Source organism: Cynocephalus volans, chromosome 2 (genome assembly GCF_027409185.1).
Source record: "Cynocephalus volans isolate mCynVol1 chromosome 2, mCynVol1.pri, whole genome shotgun sequence".
Taxonomy (NCBI): domain Eukaryota; kingdom Metazoa; phylum Chordata; class Mammalia; order Dermoptera; family Cynocephalidae; genus Cynocephalus; species Cynocephalus volans.
Window position 1 is genome coordinate 208,307,925 of NC_084461.1, and position 8,968 is coordinate 208,316,892.

The window sequence follows — 8,968 nt, forward strand, 5'->3', positions numbered from 1 at the left end:
GGAATAGGGTGTCGAGGTGGGGGAGGGGGGTGTCTGGAGCTCAGCTGCTGGTTTCAGCCAGAGAGCCCTGTGTCCTTGAGCGGAGCTGACTCAGGCCCTTGCAAGGCTACTGAAAGGTAGGGAAGCATGAGCCCCCAAGAGCATCTTTTTTCACCTCTCCACCCTGGAGGGGTAGATTACCCCCAGGGAACTGTTGTTTGCCTATTTGAGGACTTGCATCAGGCTGCTCAGTCAAGTGAATTTCCCTAACAGAATCAGCCGCTCTGGTGCAGGTGAGGAGCAAACAGATAGCTGGGTTCAGCTGAGACTTGTGGTTTGCCAGATAAGTCCGACAGAGGCAGAGGGGCAGGTAATGGTGTCTGTGCAACATCCGCTACCCTTGTAGAGCCCAGCCTCTAAGCTGGGTGAGCAGGGAAGAGGAGGCAGGATGGGAAAGATGGAGAATCAAAGAGTCATAGGCTCGGAGCCTCCTAGGGGTTACAGTGGGGGTGTAGGGCAAGGGAGCTGGTGTATACCAGGAGAGATCAAGGTGTGAAAAGGAAAACAAAAATTTCATGCAGGCTCCAATTACAGCTTAACAGGTTTTAAGTTGCAAGCAACAAAAAAATCCCTCCTACTTTTTATTTTGAAAACTTTTAAACAGGTTTAAAAATGTAAAACGAACACTTGTAGTCCTTATTGGGTCTCATGGTCTCTCCACTTAGAGACAATAAAATATTTTGCCTCATTTTTCTCTCTCTCTGAATGTGTGTATTGTACCTGAAGAATCTGTAAACAAACGAGCAAACAAACAAAACTTCTAGAACTAAAGTTACCAAACCCAAGTCTGGCTGCCTGCCCCTTACAAAAACCCTGGCTTGGCTCACCAAAATCTGTTACCCCAGGGCATTCATTCAAAAACCCTGATTTAGGCTTGCCAAATCTTGTAAATCTTGTTACTGAACCCAAGGCCGGCTGCCTGCCCCAAACAAAAAACAAACAAGAGTCAAATGTTGGTGAAAATGAAGTCAGCTTTAATCAGGAATACCAGTGACCTGAGGAGAGATGTTAGGCTAACCCATCTCTCTAGAAAACCGGAAGGAGAATGACCAGACTGAAGCCATCTCAAAGACTCAGATTTACTGAGGGGGTTTTAAAGAGGAGATTGAGGGAAAGGAACGTGGGATATGAAAAGCAGGAGGGAGGGGGATGTGTAAGAGGTCAAGTGCAAATTCTCACCAAGGCTCCAGTTGGCTTCTGTTCCCGTCCTTGATGTTAGCTTAGGGTCCTGCTTTGGGGTGGATCAGCATAGCTTTATCCATGTCTTCCTAGGTCTCTCAGGGTCTGGGCAGTATGTGCCTCAAGGCAAGTTTGCAGCTCCAGGCTGACTGGAAAATAACTTTACATTTATATAAATAATGTCATCTTGCCCCATAACCAAGATTCAAAATATCAAACAACCATGGGAAAAGAGAATTCAAAGAAATGCATTTCAAGAAAAAAAGTGTCCTTTTTTTTTTTTCTTTCTAAAGCCCGTGTGATTTTAGGTCCCAACATAACTTCTGTCCTGCTCACTCCAGCATTAAGTAGTAACTTTAGTAAGTACCATGGTCTGAATGTTTGTCCCCTCCAGAGCTCAGGTGAGAGTTTGAACCAATTGTGGCAGTGTTGAAAAGTGGGGCCTTTAAGAGGTGATTGGATTGTGAGAACCATGAACTAATGAATGGATTGATCCATTCATGGATTAATGAGTTAATGGTTTAATGGGTTATCAAGGAGTAGACTGGGGGCTTTATAAGGAGGGCAAGTGAGTATGTTGACAAGAGCTCTTGCTTAGCCCTCGCCGTGTGATCTCTCGCTTCACCACGGGGCTCTGTAGAGAGTTTCCACAAAGAAGGCCCTAACCAGGGCCTGAGTAATACAGGAAGGTTGCAGGAGACAAGACCAGCAACAAAATCAATTTTATTTCTATATAATAACAAACAAATGGAAACAGAAATACCATAGCATTGGCGATTCCTCCAAAAAAATGAAATACTTAAGTATAGAGCTAAGAAAACATGTATAGCATTTGCATTCTGAAAAATACAAGATGCTGATGTAAGACACAAAGAAGACCCAAATAATCGGAGAGACATACTGTGTTCGTGGATTGGAATATTCAATCATGATAAAGATGTCCGTTCTCCTTAAATTTATCTACAGACATAAAGTAATTCCTATCAAAGTCCCAGCAAGTTTTTTTGTGGTCATAGAAAGCTTATTCTAAAATTTATATGGAAAGAGGAAGGACCTAGAATAGATAAAAAAAATTTGAAAGAGAGGAATAAATTAGGGGAACTATTCTTCCCAAAGTTAAGCCTTGCTATATAGCTACATTATCAAGACATTACCTTATGGTACTGTGGAGGGACAGACACACAGATTAATGGAACAAAATAGAAAAGCAAGAAAAGGACCCACACAAATAGGCACAACTGATCTTTCAAAAATGTGTGAAAGCAATTAGACGGAGAAAAGATATCCTTTCAACAAATGGTGCCGGACAATTGATATTCAAGGCAAAAATAAAAATTAAAAAAAGGACTTTTGACCTAAACCTTGCCTTATAGAAAAATCAACTCAAAATGGATTGTAGACTTAAATGTAAAATTGTGAAAGTATGAAACTTTTAGAAAAAGCACAGGAGAAAATCTTCAGTACCTAGGCCTAAGAGAAAATTTCTTAGACTTGACACCAAAAGCACAGTCCATAATAGGAAAAGTCAATAAATCAGACTTCATCAAAATGGAAAACTTTGCTCTGTGAAAGAAACTGCTAAGGAGATGAAAAGAAAGGCTACAGAGTGAGAGGGAAGAATTGCAAATCACACATCCAACCTCCTATCTAGAACATTATATATAAAGAACCCTCAAAATTCAACATACACAAAAAATAAAAAATTAGAAAATGGGCAAAAGACATGAAAAGATATTTCACTAGAGAGGGTATACAGAGGGCAAATGAACACATGAAAATGTTCAACATCATTAGCCATTAGAGAAATGCAAACTAAAACCACAATGAGATATTAGTCCACACTTATCAGATGGCCAAGATAAAAAAAAAAAAAATAGTGATAACACCAAAGAGATGGGAAGGATATGAAGAAACTGGATCATTCATACATTGCTGGTGGGAACGTAAAGCCATTCTGGAAAATAGTTTGGCAGTCTCTTATAAAACTAAAAAAAATGGACTTCCCATATGACCTAGCAATTGCACTCCTGAGTACATCTCAGAAAAATGAAAACTAATGTTCATGAAGAAACCTGTATGCAAATGCTTATAGCAGCTTTATTCATAACAGCCGCACACTGGAAGCTACCCAGATGTCTTTCAATGAGTGAATGGCTAAAGAAACTGTGCTAATCCATACCATGGAATAGACACAGTAAAAAAGAATCAACTACTGAGCATGCAACAACTTAGATGAACTTCAAAGGAATTATGCTGAGTGAAAAAAGTTACATACTGTATGATTCTATTATATAACATTCTTGAAATGACAAAATTATAGAAATGGAGAACAGATTAGTGCTTGCCAGGAGTTAGGGATGGGAGGGGTGAGGGGACGGGGATGGCTACAGGGTAGAAATTAATATATTGATTGGCAGTGGTTATACAAAGTGACCCATGTGATAGAATTGCTACAGAGCACACAAGTGAGTGCCAGTATAACTGGAGAAGTCTGAATAAGCTTGTGGATTGTAATAATATCAATTTCCTGGTATTGATACTGTAGTGTAATTATGCAAGATACTAACATTGGGGGAGGCTGACAGAAAGGTGTACGGAAACTTCCTATACATTACTTTCCAACCTCATGTAAATTTATAATTATTTCCAAACAAAAATTTTAAAATTTTAGTTGCAGATGTTTTAGCATGTTCTCCTAAAATCCATATTATTATGATCACATGTAAGAAAATTAATATAGTCCTATTATACCTAATATCCACTCCATAGTCAAATTTCCACAATGGTCCTCAAAATGACTTTTCTTTATAGTTACTGTTATTGTTTTGTTTTCAAACAAGATCTAAACCAGTTTATACATTCTAGTTATGTGTTACATCTCTTTAGGCTCTCTCTCTCTCTCTCTCTCTCTTTTTGGCGGGAGGAGGCTGGCTGGTACAGGGATCCGAATCCTGGACCTTGGTGCTATTTTTAGTTCTCTTTTAACCTACAAGTCCCCCCACCTTTCCTTTTAGGATACTCACTTTTCAGACAGTCCAAGCCAGTTTTCTTCTCCAATATCTCACAGTCCAGGTTTGTAAATCGTTTTCCCATGGCCCCTGTATTTCCTGAAAGCTGAGAATGAGGCTGGAGGCTTGACTCACTTCAGGTGAAATGTTTCTAGAGCCACAGGTATGAAGTACTTCCTGTCACTCCCCTCAGGAGGCACTCATATCAGTTTGTCCCCCTATTAGAGAAGCCAGGCTTGACTGCTTCATTAGGGGTGACTGCCAAATCTCTCTGATGGAAGTGTCAGGTTCCCCTTATGACTAGAGTTCGTGGTGTGACACTTGGATACCGATAACTAATCACTCAATGGTTTTAGCACCCATTTATGATATTTGTGTTAATAACTACTACTATTATCACATGGTGGGTTGCAGAATAATGATTTTCTAATTCTAGTGCTCTTTCTCCATGTGCAAGCTGTCATTCTTCTGCAAAACAGATTTTTCTTTTGCCCCCCATTTTGAACTATCACTGTGAATGTGTGTGTGCCCACACATGCTAATTCAGTATGTTATACTGTGTTACGTCGTTATTCTTTGACAATTAGTTGGATTGAAGGATCCTTTGCCCAAATTTTAAAAAATAATAATAAAAACAAAATTAAATTTACTGTTTTTGACACATCAGAATGTTCCTGGTTAGAGACCAATCTGAATAGGCTTGCACTGTCCAAAGATAGAAAAACTTATAATAATTGCAATGAATTTAAACACTTATATCTATGAGCTTATAATTATACTAACAAACTAAAGTTGGATGATGCTAGCATACTGACTCATGATTTTGATACTCAGTAAATAATGGGAGAAAATACTAAACATTATCCTGCCTTTACTATATGAATAGTTCCTGAGGGTGACTAAGTCATTGGTGAGGGAAAGTTTTCTAGCTAACAGGTGGAGGAGGAATGCTAGAATGAACACACCCCCATTTTACATCCCATAATGAATAGTGGATCTGGACAGTGAGCTTACATCACAAGAATGCAATCTAGAATGAAATGTAAGGGCTTTCTGTGTCCTAATTCTGTGTCCCTGTGTGTTGATTCTACTCTCAAGGAGCCCGTGCATTTCATCCTAAGTCTGGCTGGCAATTTTCATCCCCTGGTCCCCCAGGGTCTTCCTCAGATCCCCCTCCCTGAGGGTCTCAGGGTGTTCCTCAGCTCAGAATGTTTGGGTCTTTGGTCTTCAGTTCATGCTGGCTACTGGTGAAGTGTCCAAGCCTATTTGGGTCTGTGTTTCTTTGCTAAACTTGTAAGCTGAGTCAAGCATTTCTGTGTACGCAGCTCTTATCACCCCACACCCTTGTTCTGTGTTACCATCAGGAGACCTGCTAGTAGCTGAGGGCAGTCTTTATGGTACCAGTTGGTGGGTCCTAACAATCTGTGAACCCCAGCCTCTCCAACATCTCCCCGCTTTGTTACAGGTTCAGAAAGTTCCCCAAAGATTCCCTTCTCTGAATTGTCTTATCGCAAGCTTTCCCTTTCCACACCACTCTTGGTTGCTGGATATAATCACCTTTATATGCCATGCATTGAAAGATGTGTGTGTGTGTATTTGTGTGTGTGTGTGTGAGAGAGAGAGAGAGAGACAGAGACAGAGACAGAGATAGAGAGACAGAGAGACAGAGAGAGAGAATGGGCCAGTCACTAATGTGACAGACAATGTCTGGGCTAGTTCTCCCTTCTTAGGGAATCATAATGACCCAGCCACCTAATGGGATCCCAAAATGGCATGGTCTTTGGAACTCAAGAATTCACTCAGTCATGCATTCATTTGCTCATGCACTTATTTACTCTGCTGTTTTACTACCTAGTTTTTATCAGGCACATAAATGAGTTGAACAGATCCTGCACAGTGAGAATTTGCAGGAGAAAAGTCTTGCAAGATAAATTTAGAGCTGTGTGGTAGGTGCTAAATATAGTTAGGAAAACACACTGTTTGTACATTGGTGGAAATTAGTAACCACATGAAGAGGTCAGGAAAGTCTTGCCCAAGGAGGGAGATTTGAGATAATCATGGAAACTTGAGTGGGCACGGCCAGCCGGAGGACACCGCAAAGGGACAGGAAGTCCTCCCAGCCAGTAAATGGCTTGAGACAAGATGTAGAAGCAACAAAGAGAATCAGGTGTCTGGGTAATTACAGTTGGCTTAACATGGCAGAAACAGACCGTGAGGAGAGTCTACAAGATTTGGGACCTGGGATAGGGTCTGGGCAAGTTAAGAAAGCTGCATCATGATAAGAAGTCTGAATTTTATCCCCTCAATCCATACTGTTCTGTCGCAAGCCATATGCAGCTATTGACCACTTGGAATGTGGCTGGTCCAAATTGAGAGGAGCCACAAGTGTAAAATATATACTGGATTTTGAAGAACGAGTACAAAAAATTAGTTTAAACGATCTCATAATTACTTCTTATATTAAGTACACATTTAAATAACAACATTTGGGATATATTATGCTAAATAAAGTAAATCATTACAAATTGGCTTGTGTATGTGCCTTATAGTGTAGGGGACAATCAAGGGTTAGAGAGGAGGAGTTCAGGCGAGGCTGGATCTAGAAGCAATGCAGATGAGGTGTGGAGAGTAGAACGGGCTGCAGCAGGGGGTGGACAGGCAGGGGGCCCGATAATGGCCAAGGTGAGAAATGACTCAGACTAGAGGAAAGCATTTGACGAGAGGGAAGGCCAGGCCTGGTGACTGATGAGAATATAATGATACTACTATTTTGTGGAGCAACCATGACAGTTAAGCCCAGGTTAAACACTTTATGTAAATTAATCAGTGCTATTATTATCTTCTTCACATACAACATTGAGAATGTTGACCTAGATTTCAAGTGACCCCTCCAAGGCTGAGCAGAACTAAGCTCACCCTCTGTCTGGCCTGAGGCCTGAGGCCAGGGTCTCAGCCTCCACTGAGCTGGCGGGTAGGGCAGGGGTGTTAGGATGGTGGGAGAGTCCAACCTGACTCCTTGCTTTCTGGATTTCTGGTCATGGCACAGAATCCTGGAATCACGAAGATGAAAGCAAGAGAGAGGCAGATTTCAAGACGAAGACAGAGTTCTTTGGGGACCACCTAGCTGGCCTTTAAAATAACAGGCCTGGGGGTCATTGCCCGGAGGCAAAAGCCTCCCCCCACAGGAAGAACTCAGTGCATTTGAGGAAGTGGAATCCCAAAGGCTTCCCAGAACATGGCATGAACTGAGACCATTGTTTTACAAAAGAGAAACTCACAGGCGGTGCGTGAAGGGCAGGTATTGATGTGTGTCTGCCTGTCAGGGGGACCCACTGGGGTCTTTTTAGCCATGGTAAACGAGCATTCTAAGCCAAGTTTGGGGTCACCAGGGAGATGGCTTACCTGGCACCTCTCTGAGTGTGAAGCATGTCTACACACTGTGTGGATACCCGATGTACAGTGTCCCTTTCTGCAGGGCACATTCCGATCCACCACCCAGGAGCACAGGGTGCCATGCTGGGGGTCAGGGCTACGGGAACTCTCCATTCCTCCATCACTCAACAAGCCCAATGTGGCCTCAGTAAGACCACATCCTTCTTGCCTCTAGGTCTCTCCGTGGGTCCAGAGGCTCAGGATCCCTGGGGTCATCAGACAGGAGGAGTTGAGGGGGACCTGGGTTACCCCACCAAGTGTGGCTTGGCTAAATCTGGAGGCAGGAGCTGGAGTGTTTCCTTATAGCAGGAGTGTGCAAACTACAGCCCGAGTGACGTATTCAGCCCACCCCATCTGTTTCTGCAAATAAAGTTGAAGAGGAACACAGCTCTGCCCATTTGCTCATGGGTTGTCTGTGGCTGCTGTCTTGCTACAAGGACAAAACTGAGTAGTTGCAGCAAAGACTGTACAGCCCACAAAGCCACAAATATTTACTATCTGACCCTTTACAGAAAATGTTTGCTGGCCCCTGCCACTCTCCTATGCTGAAGAGTAAATGCTGTACTCTCGCCTAGACCAGAGGTTCTCATCCAGGGTGGTGTTGCCACCCTGGGAACATTTGGCAACATCTGGAGACATTTTTGGTTGTCACAACTGGCAGGAGGGGGTGGGGGTTGGTATCTAGTGGGTAGGGGCCAGGGGTGCTGCTCAACATTCTACGACGCACAGGACAGCCCCACGACAAAGAATTGCTTGGGCCAGAGTGTCAACAGAGTAGGTGAAGAGCCTGCCCTTTGGCCCCTGTTCTTAGAGGCCTGATAAATGTGTTTTCTAGGCTTGTTAACCCTGTGACTCCTGGACATAATCAGATGACAGTAGAGGGCCCTGTCCCTGTCAACGATGTTCCACCCCCCCCCCAAGGTGCTTTTGTGAGCCCCTTGCCGCCCATGACCCACAAGAATAGGGGCTCCAGTGAGCCCTGTCCACAGTGCTACAGCCAAGCTGACCGTGACAGGCTAGTTTCCTGGGACCTTCACTCTAGGCTGGTCCTCGGATGCGTCCTACCCCTTCACAGAACATCCAGGGTATCTTTGCTACCAGATTGTGCACCAGTCAGAGCAAACTCAGCAAAATAACTTCCCAAGACACAAACAGCTTTAATCCCCCATTCCAGCCTCCAATGGGGCTTACAGCAACACCACCGGACAACACTGCGTGGCTCAGTCTCCTGGGCTCTGCACAGCCCAGTGTCTCCCCTCTCCTCCTCCTAGCACTGGCCTCTTCCAGTGGGCAGATGTGCTGCTTCTGTC